Below are 16391 nucleotides of genomic sequence, written 5' to 3'. Positions count from 1 at the left end.
TAGAGTGCACGATCCGATGATCCTGTTGTTTGAGTTATTAGTCCTCTTGTGAATCCGGGAATACAGGTCAGACATATCACGCTTGTTGTGTTTCCGCTGGTCTGCTTGTTTCAAGCAGTGACCCATTAGTTACAATCACTGGCTGTGTCCCCGCCAAAGCTGGAACCAAAACTACGGCCTTGTGCACTGGTCACTTGGACCCAAAATGATTGGGAGATGGGGTTATCCTATAGTTATCCTTAATGCCTTAACTGCTCCTTCATACATCTCATTTATAGAACCAACCAAACTGTGAACGCAGGTTGTGACATAGGCATCATAATCGGTTGAAACAAATAAAAAAGTGAAATGCCCTGTAAAGCCAGATTTGAGCCACTCTGACACGTACTTTAGATGTTAATTGTCGGGTCTGATTTGGGACTTTATGATTAAGTTGCTACAGATAGCTACTTTGCTATGATGGTATATATATATGTATATATATATATATATATATATATATATATATATATATATATATATATATATATATATATATATATTGTCACGATCCTACTGTTGGGTAAGGTTAAGCTGGTTGGTAACTGGTGGTCATGGTAACGGTGGGAGTGGCTCCCTTGATTGGTTGATTGTGGTCACCTGGGGGATCCAAGATGGTGGATATACACACAGCATGGTGACCAGTGGTCACAGCCCGGCAGGATAAGACTTTGTAAAGCCATTCACCCAGATGCCAGTACACACCAGAGCTAAGGAGTCCAACGGGGGGAACTTCACCGTCTTTGTTTGTCAAGTGTTTGTCTAAACATATAAACCATAACTGAACGAGACAGCTACCGTTCACCACAACGCCTGGGACATCTCCATAGCAAGAGAGAGAAGGACCAGCGCTCACCAGGAACCCAGGTGAGTCACTACACGCGTGCCCCGGAAGCTAGTTGCCTACCAGCTGTGGTTATACCACGTATGTGTCTCGACTCCTGCCTAGACAGAGAGCCGGTTTTCCCTAGATACCAGTGGGGTCGTGACATAATATATATATATATACCAACATAGTAAGGTGCTTAGGCTGGCAGTGCTCACCAAATAGCATGGCTTAATGTCGTATACATTAGCATATCTTAGCTCCGCTCAGAGAACACATATTCCAGCACGTTGTTCCAGGCGTGAATCCAGTGAAGGATGCTGGTTTCACCATCATGTTCTGGAGGAAGCCATCAGAGGGTTTTCTGCCTTAGAATTCACCGTTATACCAAACAACTGAGTTGTTGCATTTCTCTTTAATACTGTACTGAGAAGGAACGTGTTTCTTTAAAGAAGATTGGTTGATTCTCATTCTTCTGCCTTTCTTTGACCGAAATATGAGATGTCAACATTAGTATTATTAGAAATACATATTACAAAAGTCACCTGGAAACCTGGTTAAGCTACTCAAACATTAGCAATTATAACAGTGTGATGTACTGTTGATATTGTACTGATGTGGTTTGTTTTCATATACACATTAGCTGAATGTTCACGTCGTTCCTCTAGAGTCTAAAGATCATGAGAACATAAAAGGTATCATCACGCACAGCTGCTGAGCAATTGAATGCGAGTCATTTCCCCTCCATACCTTTCACGGTTAAAAATAAAAAGGACTGTTTAGATTGCGTACATTTGTTTCCTCCGCTCAACGCCAATCGATTGGCATCCATCTTGCGGGGCCCCAGACCGAGTCACTGGCGGTGGGGGGGCCGTTTAGCAGTCTATTGAGGGATTATACCTATACACAAAAGCCAAAGGGGGCTCGCTTGCATAGGATTTTCCATTTTTGAGCGGGATCTTTCATTCTAATGCATAGCCACTCCTACCCCCGCAGCTGCTGCTGGGAGTGCCTTTTGGATGAATGAAACGTTGACTATCCCCCACCCCCACCTACTAACACACCAATCACCCCCCACCACCCCCACCTTTAAAGAGCCATCCGTATAGTGGACGGCTTCCATGCTGAGGGCTGCCCGAGTCTGATAAAGAGACAGCCTTCCAACACCACTGAACAAAGTCTCCTCCCTTTCAATGCGATCCATGTTGGCTAGGTCCTCATGCTGTTAGCTGCTTGGCGCCTAATAACAGGCTTACGGAACAGATAATGCAATAGAGAGGAGAGAGCTGCTGCACCACTGTACTTGAAGTGAAGGGTTATCCTATAGAAAGCGGATCTTTGCTCTCCTATTCCAATGGACAGCTTATAGCTTAGAGAGAAGAGTAGTATTATTATATTTCTAATACTTGAATAAATTTCAATTTGCACTCTGCGTAAGGACATATCACCATTGTTTCTTTGATTTCGCTACCAATGACATCGATTTTATTGTTGACGGAATTTCAAGGGTAAATTACGAGGAATATAATTTTAAATGATATATTCTCACTACATAAAATGAGCAAAAGCCCTGCTATGCTCAAATGTATCATATGCCAAAGCAGCACTGAATAACTTATATGCAATGTTGCAGACCCTGTTCTGGTCAAATTTCCGTTTCAGAACCCATGGACAGCTCCCATGCAGCGCGCAACGGCAGCCTCATAGTGCTTCAGCACCGGAGGTGGCGGACAGCTCCTACTGAGCTTAGCTATTCAATGCGATTCAGTTCAATTCAATTCAAAATAGCTTTATGGCATGGACAACAGTAATTGTTACATTGCCAAAGCAGTCAAAAACGAATACAACAATGATGGCAGAGTAGATGATACAAATTAATTTTTGATTTATTATATTTTTAAGAAAAAAACATAAATATATAGAGGTTGAATATAAGATAAAATAAAAGTAAGATATGAATTACTATAAAAAGGTAAAGGTGTAATATTAAGTATCAGGAATATACAGTGAGTATACATTAAATAGATGATATAGAGAGCTACTCTCGCTGGAAGCAGTGGATTACAATAAAACATTTTGCCCCGATCTGCGTCCATCATTGTAGCGGGTAGGGCTACAATGATGACTGGGATGTTTCAACCTCAACCCTATTTTCCCATGATTTTAGGTCTTTGAGTGATGAGTGATTACTGCAGATACATTTTTGTTAAATTGGTCCAGTATTGAGCGAGAGCGCTTCAGCCATTAACCCTATGGGGCAAAAGCATCCTGTCGAATGTTTTTGCAAATTATATGCTCAGAAATAGTATTTTACTCCGGTTTTACCTCAATTAGAGGCATCTTTTAGTAATGGTGACCAAATGGCATAGGTTACTATGATGACAGATAAAAAGAACGGTTTTGGGTTCACTGCCCATTTAAGGATTTGGGTGAAGGATGGTTGAGATTGTAATGACAATAGTGACATTTCCTGCACCAACCTTTGGGATTTCAGAATGAGACTTCTCCTTGAGCAGTACGAATTGGTTCGACACAATAACAAACAGACCAGATCTAGCTAAAGGTTATGAAAAAACTTTTATATCTCTGTAGGGACCGTGTCAAAAATGTTGTCAGAGATTTATAATAATAATCTGAGCCTGTCAGTGTCAAAAAAACAAGCACTTTTACAGGACGTACATTGATTGGCCGCTTTAACCCCAGTGACATTACAGCCTGTCTTCACATTACAACCAGAACAATTAACTTGTCTTTCAGTCTTGGAGAACTCCACTGGTCAACTGTACGTGTACATCCTACGGGTCTGGTGTGACTCAGAGTGAATGGCGAGTGCTCAGTACAAATGAGTGTGTTTCTACATTTAATTTACTTCTCCAAACAAAAAAGAATCAACATTCTTCCAAGCTCATGTTACCAAAATGTCAAAGAGAAAACACATGGGTGGGCCTGCAAGACAAGTAAGGTCAAGGCTTGATGATGTTGGCCTACGACAGATGACAGCTGTTCTCTGGGTTTTAATTAAGAAAAGGGTGTCAGCCAACATTGATCAAGTACAACTGTCTGAGTTGATACGTCTTTTGCTGTCATATACAGAAAGCAGCTTCAGGCGATGCTGGGAGTGAGGAGCCAGAGCTGGGCTGCTTGGGGGCGGGTGTGATGGTGATGGTAGCAGGGCCCGGTGCAGAGACTATGACAGGTTCAGCAATGCAACAGTGCACGGTAGAGTTGCCATGAACATGAGTGATTTTATGGAGCTTAGTTATCTCACCTGTAAGGCATGCATTTCAACTCCAACTCCTTTACTCCGAACTCCTGTTAACATAATTATACATTATGAAAGACAACTGTGAAACGACAAGTTCAACTGTTATTAGCTTACCCATCATTTCAATACTGTCACATTGTTATTGTTTCTCCAACATTGGATGTAAAGTAGTGATGTGTGGTGTGAAGTGTAGTGAAGTGATGATAGTTGTGGAATAATGCTGTTGAATGAATATGATATCATTCAATTATCAGTAAAAGTAATTGGTTTGAAGGCATACGCCAGTGATCTGTGGTGATTGGTAGATCATTTTGTTAAGGATTGTCGAATCTGAACCCTGACAACTTTATTTCATCTAAAATACCTGCAAAAAACATGCATTTTGTGTTCTACATGCACCTGTGCATCCTTGCCAAAGATTGAATCCAAGCTACTCCCGTGCATATTAATCATTTAGACCCAACATTATGGGAAAATAGGGTCCAGATCGAGGAACCCAGAAGTTATCCTTTATTTATAATTGATCAAACAACCAATGCTGTGCAGGTCGGACGAATAAAGCATCATAAGCCAGCGCAACCAGGGAGAGCACCGCTCCAATTTTCAATATTCAAAACTCACTTATGTTTATCCCTGATAAGTTTATCCCTGATAAACATAAGTGACCTTTTTTAAACCGTTTTATAGTAGTTTATATTTAATTGATCTTTTAAGGATTAGACTAGAGCAACCTTGTCTCGTACGAGGGCAGTTGTGACTCATTGCCCTCTCATTAAACCCTGTACATGGTGACCCTGGCTGACAGACAGTCGCTGGCTAAGCAGTATGCATTGAATGCCGCGAACGCTTGACTGTGACCAATGAGCGCGGAGACCGTGGCACCGAGATTCTATTACACAGCCGAAATAAATGCAACCAATAAAAGCCCTAACTGGACCCATGTACGTATGAAGATAGAACCGTTACACGTGATTGCACCGGTGCCTATTTAAATATTAATCAAGACAAATAGCTGACTAAATACGAGAGAAATAGGCAATTATTTAAATGTGGGCAATGCAGCGTGGAGAACATTTGCAGGAGCCATGCGTGTTGGGCCCCCCCCCCCCCCCTGTGAGCTCTGAATCAAGCTGACGTGCAATCCTCAACCTGATGAGAAGCTCACCACAGCCCTCCCAGTAGGGGCTCCGAAACCGGCATGGCAGTAACCCCCCTCCCCACACACACACACACACATACACAGAGAGAAAAAGTCACAACAACATCAGGACCATGGGGAGGCTGGCTAGTGACGCTTGAGCGCAATGGACACTATGTCTCTGTCTAGTGGAGATATAGGAGGGGGCGTGGCTCTGCCAGTAGGGAAGACATAGGATGGGGCGTGGCTATGTCTGTATTGGAAATATAGAAGGGGGCGTGGCTCTGCCTGTAGGGAAGATATAGGAGGGGGTGTTGTTCTGCCTGTAGGGGAGATATAGGAGGGGGCATGGCTCTGGCTGTAGGGGATATAAAGGAGGGGCTTGGCTCTGTCTGTAGGGGAGATAAGGAAGGGGGCGTGGCTCTGTCTGTAGGGGGGATACAGGAGGGGGCGTGGCTCTGCCTGTAGGGGAGATATAGGAGGGGGTGTGGCTCTGCCTGTAGGGGAGATATAGGAGGGGGTGTGGCTCTGCCTCTAGGGGAGATATAGGAGGGGGCATGGCTCTGTCTAGAGGAGATATAGGAGAGGGTGTGGCTCTCGGGGTTAACGATTAGGGGACAGGTTACTTAGTGCCAGATGTTGTCATTTAACTAAGTACCTGTGTTCTCTGTAAAACACAGTAGGGCAGTAGACGAAATGGAAGAAACCCACTGCTCTGTAAATGATAGTGCCTCATGGCAGACTTTTGAGTGCACTCCTCCGCTCCTTTAGGGGGTTTGGAACCTTTGTCTGCTACTCCTTCATGTCTTACATCAGTGCATTATAGTGAGGATGGTCTCTACCTAGGGGGTTTTGATCATATGATAATCATATAAGATCAAATGTACTTCACACATCCCAGAGGGAATATTAGTGGATATACGTATAAGTGCCCTCGATCGGGAGAACACAAGTCCTCCTGAGCTCCTCCTTCCCGGATGAGGGCCGCAAGTCCTCAAAGGCTCCAAGGCGCCGCAGTTGGCCCAGAGACATTTCAAGAGGGACAGATTTATTCTAAACGTATGACAATACGAGCCGAGCGCCTTGGGCTCAATCCCGGAGAAGGTCAAACCATCCCCCAATGTGGATAAGGTAGGAGCTATCTGCAACCGACAGCAACCAAAAAAAAAGAACCACAGAAAAGAGAAAAAGGCAGCTGAGGTCTATTTCAGAGCTGTCAGGTTGCCACAGCCGGTGTATTCTTCAAGCTTTGCTTCCCTTTAGCAACCTCATTGGCTGCCGGTGCCCGACCCGAAGAAGGGGTCTCAAGATTGTGGGGAAGTCCCATTGCACTCTTTGCAAAGAGTGCAATGTGTTCCTGTGTTATTTATATTTCTATTTATTTATTGACACACTCTGTTGTCCTGAGAGTGCTCAGAAGTGCTTTGTGGCCTGAGTGGATCCTTTGGATGTTGTGATGGGACCAAACAAGTCAATGAATACAAAGACAGGAATGAGTGAAATCTTTCAGTGGATGAAGGAGGACCGGCCAATCGCTGGTGTTCTGATTGTGTGATTATCCCCTCGGGGATGGAGTTTGGTCTCTAAACAACCTGCAGAGAGGCGTCTCGGATCAGCACAATGCAGCACTACAATGCTAGCTATACCAGAATGTGTCTCACTTTGAAACCTTTTAGGTGGATCGATGGGGCACTCACAGTGACAATGCCGACATGCTGGGACCCTACTGGTTCCTTTTTGTGTTTCTGAAATAGAAATATCGAGACATCAACAAGCCTGCACCCAAGGGAACCCATTGAAGTTATTTTGAATATGTTAAATTTAACCTTGCAATGCTGTTTTGACTTTGCTGTTGTAGTTTAATTTTGAACATGCTGTTCTCCTACGAAATTTTTTTTTAAAAGGCGGTTGTGGTTCGGTTTTTTTCATGAAAATCAAACAACTGTATGTGTTCCATTTTTTCATTTCTAGGTCTGAAATCCAGGAGATGACAATTAAACAAGCCAAACTTTCTGATTCCTGCCCTCATCTGTTTTAATGCTAGTATATATTTGTAAAACAGCAGGGAAATATATTCAGCAGGGTTTTCCTACAGCAATAGTGAATTCAGAAATTTGCAGCCAATCTATCAAATGCATTCTGCCTCATGCATTCTGTCTTAGTTTACCCTTCTTTCCCAAGTATCTTCTAGCATAGCACTCTGGACCCTAAGTCATCAACATCTAAACTGAATACCAGTAGGAAACAGAATAAAGATGATTTTTAAGAAATGGCTATGAAATACCCCATGCTTCTGAAACCTTTATTATCATCATATTCAACCTTCCTTGGTGTCAATACCATTTTCAGCAACATATTCTGCATGCATTACTTAAAATGATTACACCTTAAAGCTCAGGCTAAAGGAAGGGGTGAGGGTAAAATTAGACTACATTATCCCATCGGCCAATGAAAACCATGGCTATATACCATGACATAAATGGCACCAGTGTGTGTGTGTGTGTGTGTGTGTGTGTGTGTGTGTGTGTGTGTGTGTGTGTGTGTGTGTGTGTGTGTGTGTGTGTGTGTGTGTGTGTGTGTGTGTGTGTGTGTGAGTGTGAGAAGGAGGGGGGTTGGTATTATAGTATAATTGACCCTTGAGACCCTCCTGAGCCCATGCGTTAGTTCATAGCCAGACCCAAGGCAAGGATCTCCCCACCATCTCTCTCTCTCGCGCTTTCTCTTTCTCCCTCCTTCTTTCTCATATTCCCCACCATGCTGCCTAAAAGCCTTACCGCCAGTTTCCTGCACTAAACCTTCTTCTTCTTTTCCTCTACTTCTTCTCATTTTTCTTCTTCTCCTTCATCTTCTTATTTTACTTCTTCTTATGCTTCTTCTTTTGTGATCCATTCTCCCCCCCCCCCCCCATCCTTTTTTTGCCAGTATAAAAGGAATGAATGTATTTCATTTCAGGGCTCACTGCAGAGGCCTTCGTTTTATCTCCAGTCCACTGAGAGGTGAATACATGGGTACACTGGGAGGATTGGCAGATGTTTTCTGTACATTCAGAAAGTGTAGGGGATATCCTGGCAACAATGAAAATAATAACACATTCACACAGCAAACAAACATACACACACACGCACGCACGCACGCACGCACGCACGCACGGACGCACGCACGCACGCACGCACGCACGCACGCACGCACGCGCACACACACACACACACACACACACACACACACACACACACACACACACACACACACACACACACACGTGCACACTAGACATCATGGGGTGTCCTGGCAACAAATAAAATGCTTGCGTAATCACACAGCAAACAAACACACACATGCATGCTCGCCTGCACTTGTGCAGACACACACACGCGCACACACACACACACACACACACACACACACACACACACACACACACACACACACACACACACACACACACACACACACACACAAACATATACGCATACGCGAGCACGCACACACACACACACACACACACACACACACACACACACACACACACACACACTCAAATCCTTATCTTTGCAGAGCAGAAAGCCTGTTTTGGAATGAGACAACTAACCCTAACATTTAGACAGAGCCCGAGTTCAAAAAGTGGCTCCACTCAAAATTCTATTGCTTCTGTCTGGCTCTCTGAGGGTTTTTTCCTCTGCATTGTCCACCCTCTTTTGGCACCATTCCTCTCTGAGTCCCTGTCTCCGTTTCATCTTTCCTAGTATCGTTTCTCCTCTCCTTCCTCTCCTCTCTCTCCCTTGCCCTCCTCTCCTTTCCTCTCTCCTTGTCTTCATCTTTCCATCCATTATCCTACTGCCTCCGCCCATATCCCCTCCTCTCCTCTACTCCTCTCCTCTCTCTCTCTACTCTTCCCTCCTGCCTTCTCCCTTGTTCCCTCCTCTTCTCTCCTTTCCCCTTCCCTTCTCCTCACCCCTCCTCTCGTCTACCCTCATGCCTTCTCCCTTTTCTCCTCCTTTCCCCATGCTATCTCCTCATCACTCCTCCCCTCTACCCTCCTGCCTTCCCTTATCCACTCCTCTCACCCTCACCTCACCTTTCTCTTTCCCCTGCTCCCTTCTCTCCTCTCTCTTCTCTTCTTACCTCCTATTCACTCCTCTCCTCTCTTTTCTCCTTCTATTATCCCCTTCTCCCCTCACCTCCTCTTCTTTTCCTCTCCCCTGCTCCCTTCTCTCCTCCCCTCCTCCTCTCCTCTCCTCTCCGCTCTCTTCCCTTCTCACCTCCTATTCTCTCCTCTCCTCTCTTTTCCCCTTCTGTTATCCTCTTCTCTCCTCTCGTACGATATCAAGATAAGGGTCACTAATGATGGTTTATTTTGATCAATTATTCACCCAAATCAACGAAGATCACCTCTTGCTTCTCTGTTGACTTTTTCCTTGTCCTTTATGTGTGTATCGTGTGTCCACGCGGAGGAGTGAATATGTATATGTGGTGGTTGTGTATATATACAGGCTGGCATGGTTGCTTTTGTATTTGTGTGTATGGCTTAATGATGTGGCTAGATTTACGGTGCCCGGGAACACGGCTCTCTTAGGGAGGTAGTGTGCTCCGGTCTGGGGGTAGTTGATGCTACATTCGGCCTTGTGACTGAGTATACATTCTTCCAAGTTGCATTAGGTTCACCATTAGCAGCCACAAGCTTCGGTTAGGTGGACAGGAGGGACATTCTAAAATATTGCATCATCAACAAAAAGGTATAAATAAAAGTGGCGCAGCCAATTATGAAGATGGCAGCCGTAATGTATAGTGTCCTGAATAGTGTTGATAAATCGACGTTCATGAAAGGCGTTGTTTGCCATGGTGATATTTCATAGCCACCGCAGTGTGCGGGAAAGGGGAAGCCTCGAGACTTAAGTACCGTACAACTGCCAAATATCTATTCACTCTAAGATACACCTAATTCCACTTATGTGTTGGGATATAAAAAATATAAATAAAAAAACAGACGTCCAGCATAATGTCTATTGGAGTGGCCAGGAATTACTCACAGTAAGTACTCACAGCTGTACAGAGATTGTGGACATAAAACATGTTGCCCGGTTAACTTATGCGGCAGAAAGCAAACCAGGCTGTGCTTTGGTCTGAAACAGAAGCATTTAATCTCCGGGCGATTCGGCGTGGAAATTGACGGGGCCGGCTTATGTAATGGATGGACCTGCAAGGTTTCATGCTGATCCCAGCTTTATGTTTTTGGTTAGTGTGCACTCAATCACTCTGTGTCATTGGAAATTGAAATGTGGCCTGTTCATCTCTGTCTTACTAATTGTTGTCAGTCTTTATCTGAGAGAACACCTATTCAGTGAAAAGACTTCACGTCACTGCATGGTATTTAGATTATTGCGAATTCACACGTAGAAGCTTACCGGCAGGACACCAACCCCCTACCCTTCACACCCCACCATGCACACTTTCCTAATATAGTCATGCCACACACACACATAAACGCACGCACGCGCCTACATACTCACACGCGCACACACATACTTCCTCTTCTACTGAGGTAGTAATGATCGCCTATAATGCACTTCCACTTATTGACTTCAGTTGCAAGATGGAGAGAGAGAGGTAAAGTTGCCCAACAATGAGACAAGTATTGCATGCCCTTGCTCTCACGAAGATCTATGCATTCATACACAGACAGACAGACAGACAGACAGACAGACAGACAGACAGACAGACAGACAGACAGACACAACCACAGACAGACAGACACAACCACTTGCACACACAGACAGACAGACACAACCACTTGCACACACAACCATCAACACGTCCCTTTACCACGCAAACAGACAGTGTCCTTGAGCGCCAATGACAGCAGCCAGCTTGCATACTAACAAGCAACCAGATCACACCTGAATTACTCCTTTATCTTACTTCCTGAAAGGTATATTGACCTGCACGTCAAGGCACATGTGCATGTGTGTGCATAAGCAAGCTTCCGGTTTGTGTGTGTGTGTGTGGAATCTGTGTTTGAACATCTATATAGATCTGTGTGTGTGTGTGTGTGTGTGTGTGTGTGTGTGTGTGTGTGTGTGTGTGTGTGTGTGTGTGTGTGTGTGTGTGTGTGTGTGTGTGTGTGTGTGTGTGTGTGTGTGTGTGTGTGTGCACGTGTATGTGCTTTTGGTATCTGTGTCAAGTCTATGTCGCATGTACATGGGGGTATGTGGCGTACGTGTCTCTGTGCACATATCTGTGTGTTTGTGTGTGTGTGTGTGTGTGTGTGTGTGTGTGTGTGTGTGTGTGTGTGTGTGTGTGTGTGTGTGTGTGTGTTGTGTGTGTATTTGTGAGGCCATGTCCTTCCTGTTCAACTATGAATGTGCATGTGCATCCGCTGCCTTTGTAAAGCCATTTCGAGCATCTCGTTCCTCCCCAGAGGACACAGATTACATCAAAGATCACTCTCACACATTACCCCTCTCAACCCCTGCCGCCAGCCACCACCCGCCCTACCAAGGTGACTCCTTGACGCCACGCAGCCCCAACCAAACCACCACCACACACAGAATACATACACGCTCCCGCGGATGAAAACAAAACCGTTGACATATACTGAGAGATATTCGATTGCGGGGAGTCGGAGAGTGACGGGAGTCAATTGAAAGTGGACACCAGGGTTACATCCAAGGAGCCTCACCTGCTGATGGAGGGAGTAGCCGGACTCTTCAGAGCTACGCATGCCCAATGTCGATCACAGGACCCACTCTGATGGGCGGTTCAAAGTACTCGTTTACAACCCCTCCTGGATAAACATGAACCAATAAGGTATGCCGTTCAGAGCTGGCCGAAACCACAAGATGATGCGACACGGACGTTGTGTTAAATTATACGTTAAAAGCAATATAAAATTGGGAAGGAGCAGCATGGCCTATGTGCAGACATTTTATTTAATACCCAGGGAGAGATTGGGGAGCATCGCCAAGGGGATAGAAAGCACAAAATGTGTGACGCTATTGATTTTTTCATTAACATTACATGAACTTTTCACATTACTATAATAACCGTGGATTGTTCATGTGTATAAGAAAGCCAAACATAGAGCAAATTACAATATGTTCAGGGTACACAAATTAAATAACAAAGATTACCATGAATAAATCCTTGGCTTTGAAAGCACATATTACTCCCGGTGTGTGTGTGTACAGACAAACACCCACACCACGAGAAATTCACAATATTTACCTATTTGCTGAATAAGAGAAATTTCACCATAAATTAAACAAGCCACATACAGATGGACACACAGCCATACACTTACCATACACATTAGACATTCTCTCTCTCACACACACACATACACACACACACACAGACACACGGAGACACAGTGACACAGAGACACAGACACAGACACACACACACACACACACACACACACACACACACACACACACACACACACACACACACACACACACACACACACACACACACACACACACATTTACACACAAACACACACACACACACACACACATTTACACATGCTCACAAGCACACACACAAACACATTCAAAATACTGGATTATACCACAAAAAAAGTGTGCATATAAAGTTGGGTGGAAAAAATAACAATGCCGTAATACCATATTAATAGGTGATGCAATATTAGCTCTGCAGTCAATAACGCTTAACGTACAGTTCTAGGCTGGAGGACATCTTGTTTCTGCTTCGCCGGTCGGAACAGGCGGGGGAGCCAAGAGAAGCATCCGCCTCTCTGTTCCTTTCAGCCTCCGTCTTTGGCAGCAGAAGAGCAGACCTGGAGGTTGGTGGGAGACAGGTGTTAGATCTGCCTCCACAAGGCCTCCACCAGTGGCAGCCCCCACCACCACACTCGTGGCTCGCATCCATTTCTTGGATTTTTGTCTGTCTCAGTTTCCGTTATCAGCTGGAACAGTGCTGGGGCACGATGAATCGGGGAGGCTCCCCTTGGTCAAGCTGGTCCAGTCAGATGGACATGTGGGGAACTTGTAGCAATTGACCGTGCTCCATGGGATGGATGGACGGGAGAGGCCATTTCACCAGTTTCCTAAAGGTTTAGAAGGAGCTGTGTTTCGTCTAGATAAGTTGTGATCATTTGCTTCACATATCAACCTAGTTTGGAGTACGACCCAAAGAGGAGCAGAGGAAAAGGACAGCCCGTCAAGGATGAGTAAAATAAGAAAAATGGATCCATCCCCTTTACTAACCCTGTCTGAGAGAGACACTTCAAAGACATTCTGACTTTTTGGAGGATATGCAGAAGAAATATTGGTGTCATTGATCCATCCAGGTGTTGGAAGTAATGCAGGTTTACATACAGGCTTCATTTATTTATGTGTGTGTGTGTGTGTGTGTGTGTGTGTGTGTGTGTGTGTGTGTGTGTGTGTGTGTGTGTGTGTGTGTGTGTGTGTGTGTGTGTGTGTGTGTGTGTGTGTGTGTGTGTGTGTGTGTGTGTGTTTGTGTGTGTGTGCTTGTGTGTGCGCACCGTGTTTATAGTAATAACAAACTCAGCTATAGTGCTCCCCAAGTAGAACCAAACAGTTGGTCCAGAAACAAAAATTAATTATTAGTATATTATTTTGTTTTGTCCATATGAGGTGAAAATTTTTCTTTTTTGTTTTTCTCTGCCTCTGTCTAAAGATAATTTGAAATGACATCAGAGCATATCTTCCCAGAAAAACAGGATATTATGGGGGGACAAAACCTAGGAGGGATTTGAATAGGAGATAGTGGGAGTACGTACTGGTTTCTTTCACAGCCAGTCCAACATGCCCCAGCCCTTTAAATATTGGTTATTATGTTGTTCGCACTTACTTGGACTTGATGATGCAATCACAAAAACATTTAACGTAAGGTAAATAAAATATGCCTTTACATTTCATGTTCTTTATAATATCATAATCGCTATACTACCATCATTATCATGCATTATCTTAATGTCTCTCTCTCTCTCTCTCTCTCTCTCTCTCTCTCTCTCTCTCTCTCTCTCTCTCTCTCTCTCTCTCTCTCTCTCTCTCTCTCTCTCTCTCCCTCATTAATCTTTCTCTTTATTCTCAAGTAGCACATGGCTCTCTGCTTTATTGCACATCTCCAATTAGGGATTTTAATAAACCAGGATGTCACTTTGTAAAATGATCAGCCGACGTGAGTGTAGACTAGCTCTTTTTCTCTTTACTGTAGGAATGTATATCTCCTACACACATATCAAGTATAATGATGGCAATAATAATTTTAATCAATTAAACAAAACATTAAATATAGCTTTTTTAAATCTAGTCTAAAGCCCTTTATTATTCCAATGACTCTTCATAAATACCAATGGCATGTTGTTTAAAATCAATTAATTCCCTTTACATAGAAATTGGTAGTCACATTTATTGAGATCTTTATGCTTTAAGGGAGTATAGATTTCCCATCTTCACTGCTCACTCCCTGATGACGAAAATCAACTCAATTGAATTATTTTTCAGTGCAGATTTTATAGGTGCAATTGGAGCCAATTGGTCTGAGGCGTTTAGGACAAAGTAAAAAAAACATTAAAAGAGGTTTAATTTTGGCTTTGGGCTTTAATGGAGCAGAGGAACTGTAACAGTAAGTCAGTTCCTTCCATGCCTGAACTTGGCTGTGTGTGTGTGGGAAGGGGGGGGGGGCAGCAGTGTCGGTAGTTTTCTCAGATTCCAACTCAACCCCAGCACCACTGGTTAACAGTGGAGGATGAAAGCCCAGCCCGCCACACAAGGGGGTAGACATGGGCTGCTGAGTGCTGTAGTCGCCCCCCCCCTATCGCACAAGGTTTCAACACCAAATCAAAGAGCTCTACAGGAGCTTTTATGGAGGGAGGCAATCATCCATGCAATATTTAAGGTTCAACTTTTCCTTTCCCTTTTTAGTCAACATGGAAGATTTCACACACGTATCAGATAATAAGCAATTCAATGGAAGGTCTTGTTTTACAAGAGGCTCGACACGAACGCCGTTACATGGTATTTTACGGCAATGAGGACAGGACTTCGGGGCGTTGAAGGTCAACGACCAATCAACGGATGAAATATTTATTATTTGGAGATGGGTTTCATGAATTATATATCCATATTGAAATCAAGTGCTGAGTCATTGTGTGAATGTTGTTTGGGTAAGTGAATTAAGGGTTAGGATAACTGTTTTTCAATTTTCAAAATGAGGTAGTGTATGAGGTGTGTGTTTGTGTGTGTGTGTGTGTGTGTGTGTGTGTGTGTGTGTGTGTGTGTGTGTGTGCGTGTGTGTGTGTGTGTGAATGCCCTAATTGTGTATTTTTTCTGTATACATGTGTATGAGGCCCTTTAGTTGTTCTGTCAAGGTATATATAATGCATTTACATGCACTGCATACTCTTACTATGTCTAACTGCTGCTACTGTGACATGGTTATATTTAAATGTTTATGTATGGAAGTAACTGTAAGAAGGTCAATGGCCAATCAAAGGATGAAATATTTATTATTTGTATATGGCTTTCATGAATTATTCATAACAATGGAAATTATGTGCTGAATAATTTTGTGCACGCGTGTTGTTTGGGTAAAGTGAATTAATAAAGTGATAACAGTTTCTAATTTTCTAAATTAGACTATGCGCTTGTGTGTGTGTGTGTGTGTGTGTGTATGTTAGTGAATGTGTGTGTTTGTGTATTTGTTATTTCTTTAGTATACGTGTCCTATATGTCGCACCTGAGTGAACACTTTCGAGGGGCTTGCAATGCATTGACATGCGCTCCATAGCCTTACAATGTCTAACCAGTGTGGACGTGCGCATGGTCGTATTCAAATGTATACGTTCACATGCACTGTCTGTTTACCTTAGTACGCTGCATCAGTTCATTGATTTGCCGTTTGTCTACACCGCTTTAAGTGATTTAAGATGCTCGGTCACTATTAAAGGCTGTGACACACATAAATTATACATACCTGATGTGGACGTTAAGGGCTGTGTTCATCCTGCGATGGGCGTCTTTATTTCGAGGCCCCACACAGGCTGACGTAGCCTACCATGTCTCATGCTCATAAATCATTATTGTCATCATCATCGTCGTTGTTGTCATTGTCATTGTCGTCGTCGTGGTCGTCAT

This window comes from Gadus morhua, chromosome 6 (genome assembly GCF_902167405.1).
Source record: "Gadus morhua chromosome 6, gadMor3.0, whole genome shotgun sequence".
Lineage (NCBI taxonomy): Eukaryota > Metazoa > Chordata > Actinopteri > Gadiformes > Gadidae > Gadus > Gadus morhua.
This window is presented reverse-complemented; position numbering follows the sequence as displayed.